The 23,647-nt window shown below is 41.8% G+C and overlaps 1 long non-coding RNA gene across 1 annotated transcript in view; it reads left to right on the forward strand.

Moving 5' to 3' along the window:
- The first annotated feature begins 3,358 nt into the window (after positions 1-3,358).
- LOC117351456 overlaps positions 3,359-23,647 on the forward strand; it is a 139,318-nt gene continuing 119,029 nt past the window's right edge. The window contains exon 1 of the long non-coding RNA XR_004537418.1: positions 3,359-3,535. This is a non-coding gene — a long non-coding RNA (uncharacterized LOC117351456). The remainder of the gene's footprint in view (positions 3,536-23,647) is intronic.

The following is a 23,647-nucleotide window of genomic DNA, read 5'->3' on the forward strand; positions in this document are numbered from 1 at the left end:
TTATGAGCCAAGAGAAAACTATATTGCTTACCTGTAACAGCTGTTTTTTTTGTAGATATTACGGCTGGTAAGGCGTACAAGTAGGTGATGTCACACCAAGATGCAGAGTTGAAACTGCTTGCCCAAAATTCAGAACTTTAGTGCAAAGTTGAAGCGTGCAAAGCTCATTTGATGCCAAAGCTCAAGATAGTAATAAAACACTCAAGACATACAATCCTACCCATAGCCATACTGGGTCAGACCAATGGTCCATCTATCCCAAAAGCCCGTTCTCACGATGGCCAATCCAGGTCACTAGTACTTGGCCAAAACCCAAGGAGTAGCAACATTCCAGCAGTTCAAAGAATAGCAAGATTCCGGAACCCCAATGAGAGCAACGTTCCAGAGCTGAGATTGTGATGTCATAATGCCTCAGAGCCAACCTCATCAGTGATGTTACAAAGGCTTAATTGTCCTATACTTGGCACACGTAAGAGCGTAAGAACAGCCTTACTGGGTCAGACCAATGATCCATCAAGCCCAGTAGCCCATCCTCACGGCGGCCAATCCAGGTCACCAGTACCTGGCCAAAACTCAAAGTGTAGCAACATTCCATGCTACTGATCCAGGGCAAGCAGAGGCTTCCCCCCATGTCTTTCTCAATAACAGACTATGGACTTTTCCTCCAGGAACTTGTCCAAACCTTTCTTAAAACCAGCTACGCTGTCCGCTCTTACCCACCTCCCTATCAACCTCATTGTCTACAAAAAAACAGCTGTTACAGGTGAGCAACACTGTATTTCTCTGTTGACAGAGAGGATTGAGTGGGCACTCAATGGGCAACTCCCAAGCTTAGGGCTGCTGTTTCATACTATCGTACTCTTTTGAGCAGCCACATAGGTAGTTGGCGGTCTCAGCTGTTTGAGGTGGCTACAGTGGGGCTGGGATGCCACTAGGGAGGGGTGGGATGTTGAGGAAGGGCAAATTAAAATCCTTGAGGTGTGCAGGGGGGGGGGGCAGCTCCTGCGTCAGGCGTAAAGAGACAGTGGAAACACTTTTGAACATAGCACAGATGAACCACCTGCCTAACACCAGGGAATTATTTGCTCATAAATAAATACATAAATAAAAAAACAATACTCCAAAATAATCCTACATATTAAAACAACATCTGCAGACCTCTTGGGCTTCTGTAGATGGGGAGTTATCGCCTAAGGCAGATGCCCGAATCGAGTAAATATATATTCTAGGCAATAGATTTATCTAATAACTTTCTTAAGATAATCACAGCTTTACTCTTAAGATAACTGTTAACAACCTCGGTGGTGCTTCTGCGTGCATAACGTTTTAACACACAGACCAATAGCACCAAGGGTTGAGTAAATGGCAGAAGCGATCCTCCCATGACTTAGGCTGTCTAGCACTGCAGAAAAAAAGTCCTGTTATTTATTTGAGCTATCAGCATGACCTTTTATTAGTATTTATTTAATGGAAAGTTTTATTAATAAACCATTTGCAAAATATAGTTCAGGCATTACAACCTTGCAAGCATTTCATAATACCCGTTTGCTTGGGCTAAATACGGCTCATTAAACAGTTGTCACATTTAAAACCATCTACATAGCTAAGCAAACTCTACAGCGTCATCACTAACCACCTCCACATTTCCATTTTTAAATCAACATGACTCTGCAGAACATCCAGTTTTCTAGGTCACCACTGTGATTTTGACCTCTGAAGCAGAACGGATGTAAATCTTTTAATGTGGAAGCTTCCGGCATGTCCATGTGTATTTTTATAAAATGTGTGTGTGTGCTTCACAGCTCTGCCTCCAATCTGCCCAAATTGTACCCCTAATGCCTATGTGCAGATAAAAAAAAAAGTATATGCTCACCTTCTGTACACACATATTTCTACAATTTGAAAAAAGCCCTTTTCGACTTCTACAACTGGATTTACACATGGAAAATATTTTACAAAATGATCCCTCATGACTAACGTGACCATTATTTTTTTTTCCTCAAAACAGGACATCAACTAATTTTCATTCCCTCCCTAGCCCTGTCCCAGCCCCCCCCCCCCCTCCTCTGGTCGGGCAGGAGGACATGTGCACATGCAGCGCGATGACGTCCCATGTGATGTCATCGCGTGGCATCCACGCATGTGCACATGCCCTCCTGCTCAAAGGCAATTTTGAGAAAGGCTTTTCGGGTTGCTCTATAATGCAAAATATAGACAGCAGATATAAATTCTCAAAACGGACACATTTTGATCACTAAATTCAAAAGAAAATAATTTTCCTACCTTTGTTGTTTGGTGATTTCATGAGTCTCTGGTTGCACTTCCTACTGACTGTGCATCCAATATTTCTTCCCTTCTTTCTGCCTCCTGCATGCTTCCTCTCCTCCAGACCCCATTTCCTTCCCCCAACCAACATCTCTCTCTGTCCCTCCATGAGTCCAACTTTTTCTTCTTCTCTCCCTACCCCCTTTCTTTCTCTCTCCCTGTCCCCTAAAAGCCAACCTGCTTCCACGACACAGCCTGCCTCCCCTGCCCCCCCGATGCACCCTGCTTCCCCGACGCAGCAACACCAAGGTGCGTGTAGCGACTGCACTGCACAAATGCTGGGCCCACAAGCCTTCTCCTCGCCCCCCCCCCCCCCGGATGTCAATCGTTGCCTGGCTGACCCAGAACTTCCTTTCTGACATCAGAATTGATATCGGGGGGTGGGGGGGGGAGGCTTCTCCCCATCCCTGCAGGAACTCAAATTTCCCATCCCTGCGAGTTTTGTCGCTGTCCCTGCCTCATTCCTGTAAGCTCTGCCTTAACCACACAGGCTTCGAACACTTAAGATTTTAAACTATTGGAGGCTTGTGCAGATGAGGATGGAGCTTAGGCATTGGTAGAATAAGGTATTATGACATCACAATCGGAGCTCTAAAATGTTGCTACTTATGATTTTAAAGTGTTTGATGCTTGTGCAGATGAGGACGGAGCTTAGGCATTGGTGGAATGCGGTATTATGACATCAGAATCTGAGTTCTAGAATATTGCTATTTATGATTTTAAAGTGTTTGTGGCTTGTGCAGATGCGAACGGAGCTTGCAGGAATGGGGCGGGGACAAGAAAATAGCTCGCGGGGATGGGACGGGAAAATGAGTTCTCACGGGGACATGGAAAAATTTGTCCCCATGTCATTCTCTAATCTGAATGTGCACTAACAACTACACACCCCTAGTCCATGCTGATTCTCCTTTGTGCTAATCAGGACCTCTGTTTTGCTTTGACTCAGGTTACGGTTTGCTGCCCCTAGGCAACTCCCTAACATACACAATTGTTACGCCAGCCCCGGAAGCGAGTCTTCTAGCAACAACACAGTCGCATCTTAATGGTGCACGAGACCATTGCGTGGGCAGCCTAAAGAATCTGCAATCTGGTAAGAACTGTTTGTTCCAGAACCAGGGAGCCGGATCACAGGCTCAGCTTATAAGCTGAGATCTGACGTGGGTGTTATGCCAGCTGGGAAGAGACTGCCGTCAGCACTACAGAGAAGCAGGTGAGTGAAGCACACACGGAAGAGAAAAAAAAACCCCAAAACACGACAGCACAGAAATCAGTGTTTCTGTGTCACCTCCCACAACTCACGTTTACATGAAATGACAAAAGCACAGCATAACACAACCGTCATGCAGAGAGTCATAACGCTGTGAACCCTGGCGCATATGGATTCTGTTCTATATGTTTTCCATCACACTGAATTTAATTGTGCCCTTAATATTTTACCAAACAAGCAGATCAAAAATCAACTAGGAAAATAAAATGTTTTCAGCATATCTGGTTATGCGGCTATGTGTGCTGTCCTGGAAACAGTGGAGTAGCAAGAGGAATGGGTGCATGGGAGGGCAGTCTGTCCCGGGTGCAGTCTTGGTAGGGGCACCAGCACCTGTCCTCCTCTCTGCCCCCCCCCCTTGCATACGCCCCCCTTCTCTTCCCTCGTAACTCTTTAATTTTCCCTGCGCGAGCCACATTACGCACTTGCTGCCCGCGTCGGTGTTGCCTCTCTCTGATGTCACTTCGGGCCCCTTTGCCTAAAAAGCGACTTCAGAGGGATAGCCAACACGACGCGGGCAGCAAATTCGCAATGTTGCTCACACCTGGAAAATAAAAAAGGTAAGGGGGGGCAGAGAATATGGTGGGGAAGGGTCGCCTCTTACCCTCGCTACGCCACTGCCTTGAATCATACCTTACCAGTCAGGTTTCCAGGATTACCACATTGAATATGCATGAGATAAATTGGCATATATTGGACACCTCCTATATGCAAATCTATTTCATGCATAGTCATGGTATTCCTCTTGAAAACCTGAATGGCTAGTTTGCCCTCCAGGAGAGGGCGATATGCACTGGAATAGATATTTAATCTGTGGCAGTCTTAGAAGTCTTCCTGGTACCGTCCTTAGGCTATAAATGCATATACCATAATTTAGCAAGCTGTTGTCAAACAGGTTAGTTTTACCCTATTGATGATGCATCATTGAGATAATAATCTTGCTCAATTCGAGAGGAACCGCAGGTTCAGACATTTGGTGTATGTGTTTGATTGAGGAGCCAATGGGGTGAAGCTACCATCTGTGGGATTTATGACAAAATGCCTCGTCGGAATCCTCCCTAAATGGAACGATATTGCTGCACCAAGGACCCTTGGTTGGCCATGGATAGCTAGCTGGCAAACAGAGACACATGCCTTGGGACCAGAAGGGCTGCCTCTCTTCCATAACCACTGCTACATCATATAGGACAGATTGACGGGGCCCACCTGACATTGTTTCATTTTAATCCACAGTTTGTAGTTATGACCCTTGAACTATTCTGCTGCTGTAGCTTGGGCTGCCTTATGATACAAAGCCAAAATAAGAACCCCCAGATCCCCCAGCTTCCTGTCTCTAGAGAGTCTTGGGCTTTTACTGTTCCAAATAAATTTGAAGAGTGACAAGAGATAAGGCAGAAATTTGGGCGGAAGTCAATTCTATTATAATGCATCTATATTTAGGTATAGAAAATTCATGTAAATGAGCAGAATACTTGCAAATACCTCTGGATTCTATATAGGCCGCCCAAATTTTGATGTGAAGGCAGATGTGTGAAAAAATTAATTATTTAACGTGCCATTAACAATCAACCCAAAAGGGAGTGCGGCCTTAGGAGGGTCAGATGCATTCCAAAATTTAGGCAGAGTGTTATAGAACTTTTGAGTTGTGCGCTCAACTCGTGCACCAGGATTTGCATCAGGGCAGAGGAATCAACACAAAGGGGGGGAAATTCTACAAGTGGTGCCTAAATTGTAGGCGCCTACATCGATAAAAATCAATTTCAAAATTAGAGTTAATGGCGTCATTAATGAGATTTAACAAACTCATAATGACACAAAATAATTACGGATAATTGGATGGTAAGGGCCTAAATCAGTAGGCATCTACACCCGGGTGCCTAACACGATGGTTAGGGGTGGATCGGGGCATTGATTTGAAGTTAGGCACTGTAGGGTGTCGTTCGGTGCTGCAATGTTGGCGAGGTAAACTATGGTCTACATTGTAGACGTCTACAATGTAGAAGCAATTCTGACGAGGCTTATTCCAGATAACCCAACTTCCCTGATGTCTTCTCCTGTACCGTTTCCTTCTATTTTAATATTGTATCCTTACCCTTTCTCCAATCTTTGGTTTAAAAAAATGGGAACAAGTCACCCCATACTTCCAGATGCTCCACTGGTTGCCAGTGGAATCCAGAATACTCTTCAAGTTTGCCTGCATCAGCTACAAAGCGGTTTTTGGGATGCTACCAACTTACCTCGCCTCTCAATTCATCCTCAACATCTCTAATAAGAGCTCCCGCAGAATAAATCTCTTTAATTATCCTCCCCTGAAATCATGCCGTTACAAAAAGTTCCTAGACAGAATGTTATCATTCCAGGCAACCAAACTGAACACATGGCTCGTAAAACCCATACTCGAGGCCACCTTATATGCTGACTTCAGAAAATCTCTGAAGACCCATCTATTTAACAAATTCTAATCCCAATTCATGTCCATTCCCTCCAACTTTCCTCTTCTCAATCCCCTTCTCTCTAGATTTTAGATTACTCATGCTCTTCCCTTTAGTAATTGCATGCTAAATCAAACCGTTTTTCCTTGTATCAATCTTCGACTATTCATATCCTTAGATTCAAAACAACTTGTAAGTTGTATCCCAGTTCAAACTGTTTTTTCTCCTCACTTCACATACTCACTGTATGTACCTTGTTGTAAACCGCTTTGAACTTATGGTATAGCGGTATATAAGAAATAAAATTATTATTATTATTTTTTGTCTTTATAGTTGCCATAAGTTTGTATGTCCTGTCTCCCGACTTTTAATTAATTTTTATAACACTGTAAAGATGTAAACCGCTTTGGTATATAAAGCGGTATATCAAGACATGATAAACTTGAAACTTAGCGATACCTAATGCGTGATTGACATGTCTAGGCGCCTACATTGTAGGAATCGTTACCAGAATCTGGCCCCTTGCGTTATTCTATAAAGGCCACTTAACGCAGAGTGCCCTTTATAAAATATGAGTTTAGCATGATCTTTCTGGTCCCTATCTTTGGGCACCATTTATTGGATCTGACTCGTAGCCAATATTTGCGTTACACCTAAATACAATGGGGCCAATACTCAGACTAATAAGAGGACAACAGAAGAAGGGGGCTGGCCTTGAAAATAGAACACTGCAAAAGAAGGGGCTAGAGAGATGCCAAAATCAACTAAGAGTTACATTTATTAAAACATAAGTCATAAAACATTGAAAAAGTCCTAAGTCTTAGAAAAGACCATATACAATCCCAAAAAATGGAATCCTAGACTATTCTGTTCTTATGCTGCACAAGGGGAGGGAAGAAAGGAAAGAGGAAGAATTAGGATGGTGGAGAGGAAGGGAGAGATAATTGTACATGAAAAAAATAAGACATCTTTGATAATAAACCCTAGTGCATTTTTTGGACCCAAAATTAATATAAGACATTGTCTTATTTTCAGGGAAACACGGTAATTAATGCTTTCAATTTTGGAATTCACTTAGATCATAGCAGTTGCTGAGGTTTCACACATTCCCCTATTAGAATGGATAACCTTTATTATTCTCTATAGCAGGGATCTCAAAGTCCCTCCTTGAGGGCCGCAATCCAGTCAGGTTTTCAGGATTTCCCCAATGAATATGCATTGAAAGCAGTGCATGCAAATAGATCTCATGCATATTCATTGGGGAAATCCTGAAAACCCGACTGGATTGCGGCCCTCAAGGAGGGACTTTGAGACCCCTGCTCTATAGTATCCCTTTGAGTAAGAGTGTAATTTAAGCAAATATGTATAAAAATAATCGTAATAATCATCTGGAATTCGCTTCCGGAGAATGTGGAGAAAATCAGTTAGCTTAACGGGGTTTAAAAAAAAGATTTGGATAATTTCCATAGGCCATTATTAAGACGGCTTGGGGGAATCCACTGCTTATTCCTAGGATAAGCAGCATAAGATGTGTTTTATTACTTGGAATCCAGCTAGGTACTTGGGACCTGGGTTGGCAACTGCTGGAAACAAGATACTGGCTTGATGGACCTTCGTTCTGTCCCAGCATGGCAATTCTTATGCTCTTATAGCCCTATTGACCTTCCCCAAAACATTCATTTTTAAATGCAGCAGGAGCTTTAACACTTCATATCAAACTCCGTGTCCCAGTATTACACCCACAGTCTTTTTCCTTCAAAATCTTTGCAAGGCAAATTCTTAGAGGATAAGAACGCTTCACATGCCCGTCACTTGCAAATTGATCCAAGCAGCAGGCGTAAGAATAATAACAAGATGAAATAAATTACATTTCAAAGGATATGTAGTCATAAATTTCTGCTCCAGGACATGGCTCACAGAAAGCAACCTGTTAATCTCACGAGGGGTTTGGGTTAATAACCACTTTGTCAAAATGCTAATGAATTTCTGCAAGTAAAGATATCTGCTTTCCAAAGGATTAAGCCTGTCAATAAAGCGATGAATATATATAATCGGATTCAGTACGCTGGAAAAATTCAGACAAAAAAGGGTATGGAATGCTATCGCGTTAAAAATGTTTATGTTTTACCAGACACTGGAAACAAATGTTCTGAGATCAGAATGTGAGACTGTTTATTGTAGGGAATGTCGCGTTTATAATTTTTCAACGGCGGCATGCAACAATTCAAAGTGAGGATTTCTTCCGGGGGCTAAATAGATGGCAACCCCCAAGTGGAAGGACTTCATTTGGAAAACGAGAGCCACACAGATGTGACAGGCTGCCGGGGCTGCGTGCAGAGAAAGAAGCAGCTCTTCTGTGTTTTAGAAAATCAATAAGAAAGAAGCTAGAAGCTAAGAGTGAAATAATCTGATATCGGAGCGCCTGGCTTGATGAAATTTACTCTCTGTGCTTTAAAATTTATGGGTCAATATTGAGTTTGCAATGGTCAGTGTTATTACAAAGATGCACATGCCAGTGGCAAAAAAAATGATTCAAATATTCAATGCTGGCCTATTCTGGGCATTGGTATTGAACATTGGGGTCTTTGGCAGCCGCTAGAAGATTTTTTTTGGGGGGGGGGTCTGGCCAATTTTCAGACCTGGAAAACTGCCCAGATAAAGTTAGGACAGACTATTTGGAAACAGCATCCACTATTAAAATACTAAAAAAAATAAAATAAAATATCAGAATATCATCATCATGGCAAGCAGGAAATTCAGAGAATACGAGGAGGTCCTGAAAAGTTCTCAGCCCAGCCAAGAAGAGAATGACATAGATATGGTTCAATCAATGAGCTGAAACGATGTCAAAACATAGACTTCTGTTTCTGCAAATTGTCACTTAATGAAATAAGATAACACTCTTTTCAGCTACAGTGGCAAAATAGCACTCAGAATTTAGGAAGTTGGCTGGTTGGGCTGATAAATTTTCAGCAACCCCTCGTATGTAACCAGGTGATTAAACTAGAGGATGGGAGGGTAGCAGATGGGACGTGAATGGATTCAGGAGGCTACTCCCAGAACATGCAAAGAATAGAAGCATGATGGCAGATAAAGACCAAATGGTTCATCCACAGCATCCATTGTCTCCTCCTCTCCCTATTGGCTAAGGCTCTTTACACCTGCATTGTGATGTCATAGAACTTTATGGTTATAGGAACATAGTAACATGATGGCAGATAAAGGGCAAATGGGCCATCCAGTCTGCCCATCCACAGCATCCATTGTCTCCTCCTCTCCCTATTGGCTAAGGCTCTTTACACCTGCATTGTGATGTCATAGAACTTTATGGTTATAGGAACATAGTAACATGATGGCAGATAAAGGGCAAATGGGCCATCCAGTCTGCCCATCCACAGCATCCATTGTCTCCTCCTCTCCCTATTGGCTAAGGCTCTTTACACCTGCATTGTGATGTCATAGAACTTTATGGTTATAGGAACATAGTAACATGATGGCAGATAAAGGGCAAATGGGCCATCCAGTCTGCCCATCCACAGCATCCATTGTCTCCTCCTCTCCCTATTGGCTAAGGCTCTTTACACCTGCATTGTGATGTCATAGAACTTTATGGTTATAGGAACATAGTAACATGATGGCAGATAAAGGGCAAATGGCCCATCCAGTCTGCCCATCCACTGTATCCTCCTCTCCCTATTGGCTAAGGCTCTTTACACCTGCATTGTGATGTCAGAACTTTATGGTTATAGGAACATAGTAACATGATGGCAGATAAAGGGCAAATGGCCCATCCAGTCTGCCCATCCACAGCATCCACTGTATCTTTCTCTCCCTATTGGCTAAGGCTCTTTACACCTGCATTGTGATGTCATAGAACTTTCTGGTTATAGGAACATAGTAATATAAATCAGATAATTCCCACTTATAGTTAAATGTAAGTGAAAGTTCTATTCTACATACAGGAGTCGGCCTCAGTAATGGAGCCTACGCGTAGTCGTATTCAATGACTGAGGTATTCAGCGTAGTTGTATTTGCTCCTTATTCTCCAATCATTGGCCTTACTCCAGTTATATTTTTTTATTTATTCCAAAATATTAAATTCTACCTAATATAAATTAGTTATTTCTATTTTTTTTCATTTTTCAATTTTATGAAACTTTATTAAAATGTAATATTTAATTCATTCCTTTCATTACACTCTTTCATTGTTCATGAGACTACATTCTTTCCATTTATCTCTAATTTTTATCTCTTATTTTGCCACTACTGTTCTAAATACTGTTGAGAATTGCTTAACAGCTAGGCAACATGTGTATTTCAAAAAGCCTACTTATCTTGAGTCAGCGCTTGTGTTTCAAGAAAGCCAACGTGGCCAGCGTTTCGTGGGCAGGGATTCAAACCCACTGCATCAGGGCCGAATTGTTTGAGAAACAAGCCGCTGAAGGAGAAACAAAGCCCTGATGCAGTGGGTTTGAATCCCTGCCCACGAAACGCTGGCCACGTTGGCTTTCTTGAAACACAAGCGCTGACTCAAGATAAGTAGGCTTTTTGAAATACACATGTTGCCTAGCTGTTAAGCAATTCTCAACAGTATTTAGAACAGTAGTGGCAAAATAAGAGATAAAAATTAGAGATAAATGGAAAGAATGTAGTCTCATGAACAATGAAAGAGTGTAATGAAAGGAATGAATTAAATATTACATTTTAATAAAGTTTCATAAAATTGAAAAATGAAAAAAATAGAAATAACTAATTTATATTAGGTAGAATTTAATATTTTGGAATAAATAAAAAAATATAACTGGAGTAAGGCCAATGATTGGAGAATAAGGAGCAAATACAACTACGCTGAATACCTCAGTCATTGAATACGACTACGCGTAGGCTCCATTACTGAGGCCGACTCCTGTATGTAGAATAGAACTTTCACTTACATTTAACTATAAGTGGGAACTATCTGATTTATATTATTTTGTAAAGTCCTCCCACTAGGGAACTTTAATTTAGTGTGTTATAGGAACATAGTAACATGATGGCAGATAAAGGCCAAATGGCTCATCCAGTCTGCCCATCCACAGCATTCACTATCTCCTCCCCTCCCTATTGGTTAAGGCTCTTTACACTTGCATTGTGATGTCATAGAACTTTATGGTTATAGGAACATAGTAACATGATGGCAGATAAAGGGCAAATGGCCCATCCAATCTGCCTATCCATAGCATCCACTGTATCCTCCTCTCCCTATTGGCTAAGGCTCTTTACACCTGCATTGTGATGTCATAGAACATTATAGTTATAGAAACATAGTCTATACCAGGGGTAGGGAACTCTGGTCCTCGAGAGCCATATTCCAGTCGGGTTTTCAGGATTTCCCCAATGAATATGCATTGAAAGTAGTGCATGCAAATAGATCTCATGCATATTCATTGGAGAAATCTTGAAAACCCAACTGGAATACGGCTCTCGAGGACCAGAGTTCCCTATCCCTGGTCTACACAAATATTCAAGGGAACTTTTATCAACTAAGGTGATGAATAAATATATCACACACTAATCACCTTAATACTTCCAAGACATCAGTCAAAAAAAAAATAAAAAAATCACATGAAAAATAACAGGCTTCAAAGTGAATGCTCAGACCCACAACCAGAACTCTAGTAAAAATTCACAGAGCCAGTTAATGCCAATTATGAGGTATTAAGTGCTGAGGTTGAGGGATGGTAGATTCAAGAGCAATGTTAGGAAATTCTACTTTATGGAGAGGGTGGAGGATGCCTGGAATGCGCTCCCGAGAGAGGTGGTGGAGAGGAAAACGGTGACTGAGTTCAAAAAGTGTGGGATGAACACAGAGGATCTAGAATCAGAAAATAATAGTAAATATTGAAGAACTAAGGCCAGTACTGGGCAGACTTGCACGGTCTGTGTCTGTATATGGCCGTTTGGGGGAGGATGGGCTGGAGAGGGCTTCAATGGCTGGGAGGGTTTAGACGGGATGGAGTAGGTTTTAACGGAGATTTTGGCAGTTGGAACCCAAGCACAGTACCGGATAGAGCTTTGGATTCTTGCCCAGAAATAGCTAAGAAGAAAAAATTTAAAAAAAATTTAAATTGAATCAGGTTGGGCAGACGATGGACCATTCGGGTCTTTATCTGCCGTCATCTACTATATGTTACTATTATCGGTGCTGATTAAGTCTATTATTCAATTAAGTTAAGCACCTACATCAACTACTAACTTTAGGCAGACTTTTATAGAATTTTGTGGTAAGTATCTGACACTATAATAATATGTACATTTAATAAAAGTATATGCAATTTGACAATGTATATAATAAAACACAAAAATTAATTCCCTCATTTTGAAACAATTACGCAAAAAACAAAATCTTAAATATTTCTTAAAGGAACAATTATGAATAAGTATCAGATTTATAGGAATCTTATTCCATATTCCAGGCAAAAGTGGATACTAATTCTATTTAGCAATTGAAGCAGATTTGCTGTGTGGAGCATAACAATCTTTTTAAAAAAAAATACATTGGGCCCTCTTGATATAGTATGCATCTTTCAGAATTAGTGCTAACCAATCAGAAGATTCTTCATTTTTTTAGCAAACGAGCTGCTGTATTTAGCACAAGCTACAATCTCTTTATTTAGGTGAAACAAAATACAAAGCATTGCAGTAGTCTAACGTGGAAATCGGAAAATAGTCATGTCTTTCGGGTCTTAAGGTTATGATGCCTGCACCAGACTTTAGGACGGTTATTCAGACTCAAGAGTCTTGTGTTAGTGAAACTTGATTACTGCAATTCATTTATTTAGGAATGCCATCTTCTAAGATTCAATCTTTACAGATAATTCAGAATTCGGCAGCACACTTGATTATGGGAGGATCAAGATCTGCCCACATTACACTAATATTGAAAGAACTGAATTGATTGCCAGTAGTGTATAGGGTGACCTCTAAAATCTTGCTGTTGATTCATCAGTGGGTATATGTAAATGTATCGGTGTATTTTACTAACATTATAACCTTGTACCATCCAAAAAGATTGTTGTCATCAGAATCTGCAAAACAATTAAAAATGTCTGCCATTGGTATCGATGTATCAATATGTTGAGACTTGCTCACATGTGTTTTCTACCACATGGACTAAAACAGTGGTCTCAAACACACGGCCCGGGGGCCACATGCGGCCCTCCAGGTACTATTTTGAGGCCCTCAGTATGTCTATCATAATCACAAAAGTAAAATAAAACAGTTTCTTGATCATATGTCTCTTTAGCTATAAATGACAATATTATTATTAAGACTTAGCCAAAAGGAAAGATTTATAAACTATAAAGAGTTTTACCTCATGCAAAATTGTCAATTCTTTAATAACACATGAACTATTTTTTCAGGGCCCGCCAAGTACCTACAAATCCAAAATGTGGCCCTGCAAAGGGTTTGAGTTTGAGACCACTGGTCTAAAATGTGGAAGGAGCTCCCAGGACATTTAAGATTTTGTGTGCAGATTTTTTAAAAGCTCATTGCTGTGTACACACACATACACACACCCACACCAGCACAAACCACAGGAAAAGATCAGCAAAGAACATTACAGGAGATTAAAACTGATATCGAAACATGCATTAGCATCACAGAATAAGATAACTCGCCTCAGATCTTGAAAATCTGGATATACAAACAGGAAAACTTCTCCAGGCCCATGAAGTAACTTATAAGAATTAGTGTATGCCAAGTCAAAGGAGGAATGGGCCTTATAAAGATCAACTGTACATATAAAACTACTATTGTAGGTCTCCAGACCTACAAAACAGCTTCAACAGATCAAAATATACAGAAAATATTAAAGTATTGAAGTATGAAAACAAATGTCCAGAATCCATCTCTTTCATTAAACTTGCACAAACATTCCAATGAGTAGATGGAATGAATGAGAATTCAATAGTGCATGCAGGGGAGGAAACAGATGACATTTATGCTTGCCACAGGCATGGCATCAGTGAATGCGCCTAAAGCTTGGAGCATATTTGCGGACTTATGCTAGCATTCTATGTGACGTGCAACTCTGCTGTTATAAAAAATCTAGCTTTGTGCCCAGATTATATGCGCCATTTATAGATTCCTCCCCCCCCCTCCTCCCCTATGTGTATATCCTCAGCTGAGATGAAGCATGAGCAGATCCAGGGAAGCGCTGAAACTTATCTGAATAGTGGAAATATTCAATCTCCTATCTGGATAACTTAAGACAGAAAAGCTGGCCTAAGCTATCTGGTTAAGGTAATCAAATAGTGGACTGGAAACTGCCACTCTCTGGCTTTTGATTATTAGTTATCCCTCTTGGATTTATTTATTGAGTTGATTATGACTATGGAATTTTACATCCCCTACCTTGTGTTTTTTCCTTGATTATTCTATTTTTAATATTTTGTAGTTCAATTTCTTTTTTCCCTTTTTTCTTGTTTGTTAAGTTTATTAATAGTCCTGTTTGGACTTAAGTTTATGTTAAGTATTGTATTATTCCCTAATACTGTAATTTTATTGTTTATTATTTATGTCCATTGCTTTGAATTGTGATTAAGCGATTAATCAAAAACACTAACAAACTTAAACTTAAACTTAATAAGCTTCAATTCTGACTGCCTTATCTGGCTATTCAGTGGCAGCCTCTATCTAGACTAGGGGTAGGCAATTCCAGTCCTCGAGAGCCACAGCCAGGTCAGGTTTTCAGGATCTCCACAATAAATATGCATGAGATAGATTTGCATCTCAGTGGCATGCAAATCCATCTCATACATATTCATAAGTGAATATCCTGAAAACCTGACCTGCCTGTGGCTCTCGAGGACCGGAATTGTCCACCCCTGTTCTAGACAGTGACATTGACTACATGGACATTTGTTGAACACCACAGTTGCAGACTGTGGAAGTTGACTATTGACCTATATTTTTATTAAGAGAGATTTTAGTACTAGTTTTGTGAGTGATTTATGTGGCCCGAGACACTTAAAAAAAAAATTATTTCTCTGTGAGTAGGTATCCTTTGGATTCCTCTCTAATGTTGTCCCCTTTTATAAGGTCATGCTTTTGGAGAGAGGAGTTTTTGTACTATTCATAACAGCATCTCTTTCTGTGAATGCCAGTCGGTGGAAAGAGCCTTTGAAGTGATAGATCCCCAGTGATTTAGAGAATTCAATCTGAAGCAGAGATGGAAGCAGACACAGACCATGGCTGCTATTAATGGGCATAACCACCTTGCTACAGAGATACCCAGGCCTGCCAGAAGGTGGCATGGTCAGCTGGTGGGTTTTTGCCCTGGTGGAATCTATAATTGCCCTCCTGGAAAATAGGGAGGAGAAAGCACAGCTGAACCCGTCCATTTGCAGAGCAATTAATTGTGTCCTAATATCCAGAGTGCGATTTTCCAAAGAAGTGGAAGATAGCTCTCTCTCTATGAATTGTCAAGACATATTTTTTTTTTATCCTTGTAAAAGAATTTTGGTCTGAGTTATCGTAAATGGATTTGGGACCCACACAGCATTCTACAAGAGCCCTCAAGAAAGAGTTAAGTACTGACTTATCTAGACAGTGTAACAAAGTGCTTCAGATTTGAGAGGAGTTGTACAGAGACGGCACTTGGAGACCAGAGGAGACTATTTTGTAGAAGTGCTGCTAAACAGGATTTTCAAGTATAATAGATATCCTAAAAGGTGTAAAAGTTCTCTTGATGTAATTAAGAGAACCTGCTGCGAGTGAAGCAAGGAGATCCTGGCTGACTGTTGTATTCGCTGTGATAGGGGATTAATAGAACCGCAAATACAGGAAAACCGCAAATAACTTTTTCATACGTTATTCGCCGTTTTCTATTAAAAACCACCGTGAATATGGTGAAACCACGAATAACATGGTGGGAGACCTGGCCAGTTCCTGAAGGAGAGTCAAACCACGGTGAGGAAAGTGCTGGGAATGAGCGATTTTCTCTGTAAATGCTTAGAATCAGCGATTTCTCTATGCAAGCTGACGTAATTTGGGGGGGAGGAGCCAGCAAGCTAGAAACCGTGAATAATCGAAACCGTGAATGCTGAAACCGCAAATACGGAGGGAGAAGGGTACAGCATTTCGATGTTTGACTGGAGATAGCAGGTTGGCCACCAAGTAAGATGCAAGATGGTGAATCAGAGGGAGTCCAGAGAAGAGCAGGGGTATGGATAAGGGGTATGGAAATCCTCTCGTATACTGACAGACTGAAAAAGCTGGGGCTGTTCTCCCTGGAAAAGCGGAGACTTAGAGGAGACATGATAGAAACCTTCAAGATCCTGAAGGGTATAGAAAAGGTAGACAGGGACAGATTTTTCAGATTATGGGGAACCACAAGTACAAGGGGGCACTCGGAGAAATTAAAAGGGGACAGGTTTAAAACAAATGCCAGAAAGTTCTTTTTCACCCAGAGGGTGGTGGATACATGGAACGCGCTTCCGGAGGCTGTGATAGGCCGGAGCACGTTACAAGGCTTCAAAGAAGGTTTGGATAGGTTCCTAGAGGATAAAGGAATTGAGGGGTACAGATAGGAGTAGAGGTAGGTCATAGGAATAGTCTGGGACCACTGCTCAGGGAATGGGCCTGATGGGTCGCCGCGGGAGCGGACCGCTGGGCAAGATGGACCTCTGGTCTGCCTCAGCGGAGGCAACTTCTTATGTTCTTATCTCTTTAAGAGTGGAGACTGATTTTGTAGCTCCAAGTTGATACACACTAAGGTCCTTGAAGCGATACTTTTCCTCTGCCCAGAAACGAAATGCATTATTGACGATGGGGAGGGGGGGGGGTGCAATTACTATTCGAATGACACAGAATTTGACTTAATTGGAGTGAAGGACTAGCTTCAGGCGGACGCTTAATCAAATTTTATCGTAATGCAAACATTTTCATTCATCCCTTCTCCAATTCTGAAGGGCAGTATGGTGCACAGCAATTGACATGCAGCCAGATTTGTGTCTGCCTAGCTCTAAGGCTGTGTGAAAAATATGATTTTTTTTCATGGTTATAATTAAACTTGCAAATTAAAACTCATTGTAGGCCAAGGGATAAAATTCTATACAACGAAGGAAGATTCAGCCCACAAAATTCCTTTTTGTCTGCAGCATCATACAGCCTACAAACATGATACAGCAAACTTCACCCCCGTTTTATCAGAAATGTTCCTGTTAAATATTACCGAATGTAAACAAAACCCGAAAAATGGGAGATAAAGTGTTCACCCCCGAAAAGGAGTCCCGTAGGACGCATTGGTTATCTGCTGGCTGTACTTTTCAGAGAAGCTAAGTACTTCCTATTGGCTTTGCATTGTTGAAATTGGACATTCGAACTTCTTGTTCGGGCCCCCTGGATCAGGGGTAGAGACTACCTGTAGAGTGTGTTTTGATTTAGTTTGCACCTATCAGCACTTTTGTGTTATTTATCATTAAATTTCACAGAGAGCCCGGGGATGTTTCACAATTAACACCTTGTTGGGCGTAAGCCAGTGGCAGCCATTTCTTCTGGGGGTCCCCAGAGGGAGGCTGTGTGACTGAGGGCTCTCTAAAAAAACTTACGTTATTCTTTTTTTGAGTGGTAGTAGTATTTTCACTTTACAGGTGGTCTCTCCCTCTCATCTAGTTCCTCTTCTTGGGGTTTTGGGAGACCATTTTGTTTGACCTGTTAAATATTACAACAGAAAAGGTGCAGAAATAGGCTTTTTTCCAGCAAAGGTTTCAGTGCCGGATAAAGCAGAAATCTGCCTTCACCCCGGAAATCATTGCACCTCTCCACTCTTCAGCCTGGCCTTCTTCCATATACGGTAAAGTCTTTACTTCAGTCTTTGAGGGCCACCAACCCAACAGGTTTTCAGGATTTCTGTAAAGAACATGCGTGAAAGAGATTTTGTATACCTACTACCGCCGCTGTATGCAAATCTTTCTCATGCAAATTTATTAGGGATATCCTGAAAACATCACCTGCTAGCGACCCTCAAAGACTGGGAATGAAGACCAAGGGTCTTGACCTATCTTCCTGCACTAAAAAAAATATGGATGTGGAGGCAAGGGAATCTATAAATTCAGACGAAAGAGAAGGCACTTTAAGGAGTAGTATTTTCCATTTCTTTTTCAAAAATGCAGGGGAAAGGGATTTGTATATCGCCTTTTTGTAATTACACAACCACACTCAAAGCAGTTTGCATACAGGTAGAAGCATTTTCCCTATCTGTCCCGGTGGCCTCACAATCTGTTTAATGTACCAGTCTAATGAGGGTTATGTGGCTTGCCCAGGGTCACAGGGAACAAAGAGGTCGGGGTTTGAACCCACAACTTCATGGCGCTAAGGCTGTAGCTCTCCTCTCAGTCCAGACATTTTCAAAAATGAATAACTGAATAGTTTACAGAGCACCTAAAACCTCGCTCTTGATGCTGAAGTCACCACTCGGAAAGGGTTATTCTCTGCAGGGTGATTTTCCCTTCACTTGACCTTAAAGTTTAAAACTTTAATTCATCTAGGCCAAAACTACCATCCGATGGAGACATTAACTGCATACCCTGCATGCAGTCCCTACTTCAAAGCCATCGTTTTCACTTTTAAGAGAGGGTGCTTGTTGCCTCTGGTTCGTATTTCATAACTCACTGCTGGGTGCCTTTCTGAAACCAGCTAAGATGAAATACTGAACACTGCAATTTCTCATGTCTAATGGCATTTTCGCCTGCAGTTCAGGCAAAGACCTTGGCATAATAGTGTCGCTTGCGCACTATATCACTTCAGAAAACAAACAAAAAAAAAATTGCATGAAACCATTACCAGCACCTGCATTAGGAAAAAGACAAATGCAGACTTTTGGATAAATGAATACGACCTCCTCCTCCTGCACTTTTAAAATAAAATTCAAGCTTGAAAGAATTGCATTACATAAATCAAACCAATGCATTTCTTTTAGCTCAGTGTTTCTGACAGTGTGGGGGGCCTACAAAGAGACCCAAGTCTGCTACTTGGCTTGCATGTGTTATGATGGCGATACCCCCAGATTCCAGGGGGATGGAGGATGACCATATTAACCCTTTCAGGACCAAGGGACATATTTGTCCCATAACTTTAAAATCCTATCAATTTTGATTGGGATAGTCTACAGTTCTAAATTTGATATGTATGGATTCCATATGATGCTGCCTTTATGTAAACAAACTGGTTCCGACATTCATTCATTAGCGTCGTTGCCAGATTGACGAGAAGATTCACTTGCCACACTGTCCATAAGCCAGAAGTGTGATTTTTTTAAAAAAAAAATAATGATATTTCACAAAAAAAATCAATTTTTTGGCATCTGCAAGCCCTTTTTACCATAAAAATGTCGTCAAAACCACAAAAATTGGCCTACGATCCTTATGGTCCTGAAAGGGTTAAGGAGGTCTCAGAGAAGTCTTCTGCCCTTCAGTCAATAGAAGATTAAGTTTGCTATGTAGTTGCCACGGGAGGTGAGGTTTGAAAGAGATTAAAATGTAATAAAAGCAGTATGAGGGCGATATTGTAACTTTATTTGATTTCTAAGCCTTTTGCTTTTTAGAGGTTTGAGCACTACAGGTGCAGGTTTATTACATTTGCTTATCCGCTTAGGGAGAAACGCCCATACAAGTGGTTACAATACAAACATAAAATAAAGAAAAGAAATCCACAGAAAAGTAAAAAATTACAAGTTTGGATCCAAATGCTCCCAGACCACCAGACCTAATGTCTACAACAGAACCTGGCACTAAACAACTACTATCTCGGGAAAGGCTTCACAAAATAATTGGGCTTTAAGCTGTTTTCTGAACATAGGTAAAATTGAGAGCAACCCCGCAGGCAATTAGTTCCAGAGTGTGGGACCCACCACCGACCTCAGCACACCCCAAAATGTGGCAGTAGGGACCCGGCAGGCCGATGGTACCTGTAGTAAAGTCCGCTGCGACGAACGCAGAGGGAGAAGAATGGAATGGAAACTATTGGGGAGAATGGGGAAGGAAACCAAACAAAAATAAAGAAAGCCAGAGACGGGAAGAGGAAGCCAGTGGGAGGGTCCATAAGGGAGCATGGGCCATGTGAACAGGAACAGGTAGCTTAGTGATAGCAAGGTGGGTAACTACGAATGCAAGGAGAAATCCAGTGTGGTCAATGTGTGCTATATGGAAGAGAGGAAACCATAGGGAGGAGAAAGAAAAGGAGTGACAGGGAATGATCAGGGGAGATAAGAGTAAAAACATGTAAGAACTAAGGGGAGGAGTCCAGGAAGTGGTGAGAGGTGTATGGATGAAAGAAAGTCAAAGGGAGAAAGGGTGAAAGACACCAAAGTATACTATATCTATATTTATGACTGCACTAAAGGGTTATAGATGCCTAACTGGCAGTTAAGAACAAGAAAAGGACCTGGGTGTACTGATAGATAGGACCCTGAAGCCGTCGGCACAATGCGCGGCAGCGGCAAAGAAAGCAAACAGAATGTTAGGCATGATAAAGAAAGGAATCACGAGTAGATCGAAGAAAGTCATAATGCCGCTTTATAGAGCAATGGTCAGACCACGCTTGGAATACTGTGTCCAACACTGGTCTCCCAACCTAAAGAAGGATATAAAACTGCTGGAGAGGGTGCAGAGACGAGCAACGAAGCTAATAAGAGGTATGGAGAACTTGGAATACGAGGAACGACTCAAGAAACTGGGACTGTTCTCCCTTGAGAAAGAAGAAATCTGCCTAAGTCACAAAACGACTTGAAATTATTACTTCTTGAACAGCTTTCATGGGAACAGAAGATCTAAAGCTCCAGATTACAGTTTAGAATCAGAAAAAAAGGGCAAAATGCTGTTTTTTTAGGAAAGGGACACTAAGGCCTGGATTTTGCAAACGGCGTCCCTATTGTAGGCAGTGGTAGGCGTCCTACTGCTGTTTAACCAGCCAATTGGGATGCATATTTATTTAAAAAAAAGCTCTCAAGGCCTACATTGGAGGCACCTCCGGGAGCCTAGGGAGGCTTGCATGCCTGCCTATGCTTGCCTAAGGCTAGGCATGGGCGTGGTTTGCTCCGGACGTAGCCTTAAGTGAACCTAGGAGGCCGTACGTGTCTCCCTAGTCCAGTGGGAGACGCTTATAATGTAGGCCAGCAAAATGCGGCAGCTAAGCTTATCATGGCAAGGGATCTCCCTGCTGTGATAAGTTTAGCGGCTGTGGCTGCCATTCCCCCCCCACTCCGGCAAACAAATACGGCAGGAGGTATGCCCAATCCCTCCTGCCCGGAACACCCCTCATCCGCCCTGAACAAACACGGCAGGACGGATGCTCAATCCCTCCTGCCGGAACCCCCCCCCCCGAAGATCGCCGGCAGGAGGGTGCCCAATCCCTCCTGCCGGAACACCCCCTCTACTCCTGAAGATTGCCAGCAAGAGGGTGCCTAATCCCTCATGCTGGAATCCCTCCCACCATAGATATCTCAATGCCAGTCCACCACGCGCATACCCTCCCTCCTAATCCCTCCTCCCTGGGACCCCCTCGCTAACCTTTAATGATGGCCGGATGTGTCTTTCCACCGTCCGGCCAGCAGGCCTCTGTCGAAATGAGGCGGGCCTCCCCATTCTCAGTGCATTGTGAGATGCACTGGGGAGGGGCCTAAGGCCTGATTGGCCCCAACTATGGGCGGGGCCTTACGCACATGGGAATGTTAGTGGCCGCGTCTACAATAACCCAATTCTCTAACCGGCGTCTGTAACATGGACGTCGGTTACAGATTCGGGTTTATTTTAGGTGGCCTGTGGCCCGATTCTATTTAGTACGCCCGTTGGCTTCTGAGACTCGGTGTCCTAGACAGAATCTGGCCCTAAATGTTCTTGTTCCAAGTTTTTACCCATAATATCCTTGCCTACTGCTATAATTTACTCGGTCTGCCAAGGACAGAGTAACTTTCAGAAGGATTATGGGCTACTTTCCTAGCAGAAATAGTATCTGTGCAATCAAATATACTAATACAAATGATATTTTCTGAAATTTGACCATCAATTCCTGTGAACTGGTTAGATTCTGAGGCAGTTCTGGAGGGATTCTCTTTTTTTTTCCTTGTAGAGATCTTCAGGTGTACCTGCAGCCAAATGTCTAATTGTTCACCTATAACTTTCATGGGGAAAAGAAGATGATGGTCTCAAAGAGTCAGCAATGATTTTTACAGCTTACAGACAACATTACATCCTGTCCTTTTTTTCTTCCTGAAAAGAGGATCTGCATAATTGGCATCCTGCCACAAGTTGTCTTTTGGAGATTAGACAAAATGAGGGTTTCAGGATCTGAAAACAGCTCTTCTGTTTGCAAAACTTTATTACCCATAATTTCCCTCAAAGTGGTGCAATTGTACTGAAGAGGGTTTGTTAGTAAGAAAAGCGGGGCAGGAAAAGCTATCCTTATTTCCGAAATCCTAGCCTTGTTTATTTTCAGAAAACACAACCCAGGCAAGGGCATTATATTGTTTATATATGAACAGATGGGATAGGTCCCGACCAGTCAGCCATGGTATCCACAAACCCTGGAAATAATCTTAGGTCTAACCTTTCTGTAAAAACTGTGTCTGCATATTAGATCAATCCAGCAAAAATTACTGTTTCTAAAACTAGATCAAATGAAGGTTTATGGAACTGGTCATATTTATTCACAACTCGCTTGAAATGGAGTGCTTTTACTGAAACCTACAAGAGCAATAAGTTAAAGACAAAAAGAGACTGCAATCTATTTTGCAGCCATTAGATGGCACTGTTCTGTTGTAAGGGATAAAGCTGGACTTCTCAACCTAGCACTTGGGACACACCCAAGCAGTCAGGTTTTCAGGGTATTCACAATGAATATGCATGAGAAAAATTTATGTGTATTACCTCTACTTTATTGTGGGTATCCCGAAAACCTGACTGTCTAGGACAGTGGTTCTTAACCTTGTTGGAGGTACTGAACCCCACCAGTTTCATATGCATGTTCACCGAATCCTTCTTTATTGGAAAAATAAAATATGATTTTTACAAATTCAAAACATAGGTATACAGTGAGGGAAAAAATAATATCAATTTTGAAAACAAAAAAGTTCTATATTTCGAATAATAATGCAATTAGGACGCTGACTCCCATCACGTTCTGACCACTTTCGTATTTTGCTCGACATAGTTAGTAAGGGATTAAAATATTAAGATAGGTATCACACGACGTACCATCACAACAGTTACAATTCGACTACTGTGCGCATCAAATCCCCTGCAGCACAGATAGGCCAAGCGATGTTGCGTGATCACCTGCAGCCAATTATGGACAAGCGGGGCGTATCATCCCGAATCATAAGCGCTTCGGTCACGTTCAGTTAAATCATCTATCAGTTAAATCACAAATTTTGATCAGTAATTGATTGATATATATAAGGCGTTAGTTACAGATTGATAGATCAAGAAACCGAGTACACGATCAGTCTTGATCAAAATCACTGAATAACTGATAGATGATTGAACGTGACTGAAGCGCTATACGAGTCGGAGGTGTGTTTTGACCTCCGCTGAATCCGCGAGACTGACTCACCGAACCCCTGGGGTTCGGTCGAACCCAGGTTAAG

The sequence above is a fragment of the Geotrypetes seraphini genome, chromosome 17 (assembly GCF_902459505.1).
Source record: "Geotrypetes seraphini chromosome 17, aGeoSer1.1, whole genome shotgun sequence".
Classification (NCBI taxonomy): domain Eukaryota; kingdom Metazoa; phylum Chordata; class Amphibia; order Gymnophiona; family Dermophiidae; genus Geotrypetes; species Geotrypetes seraphini.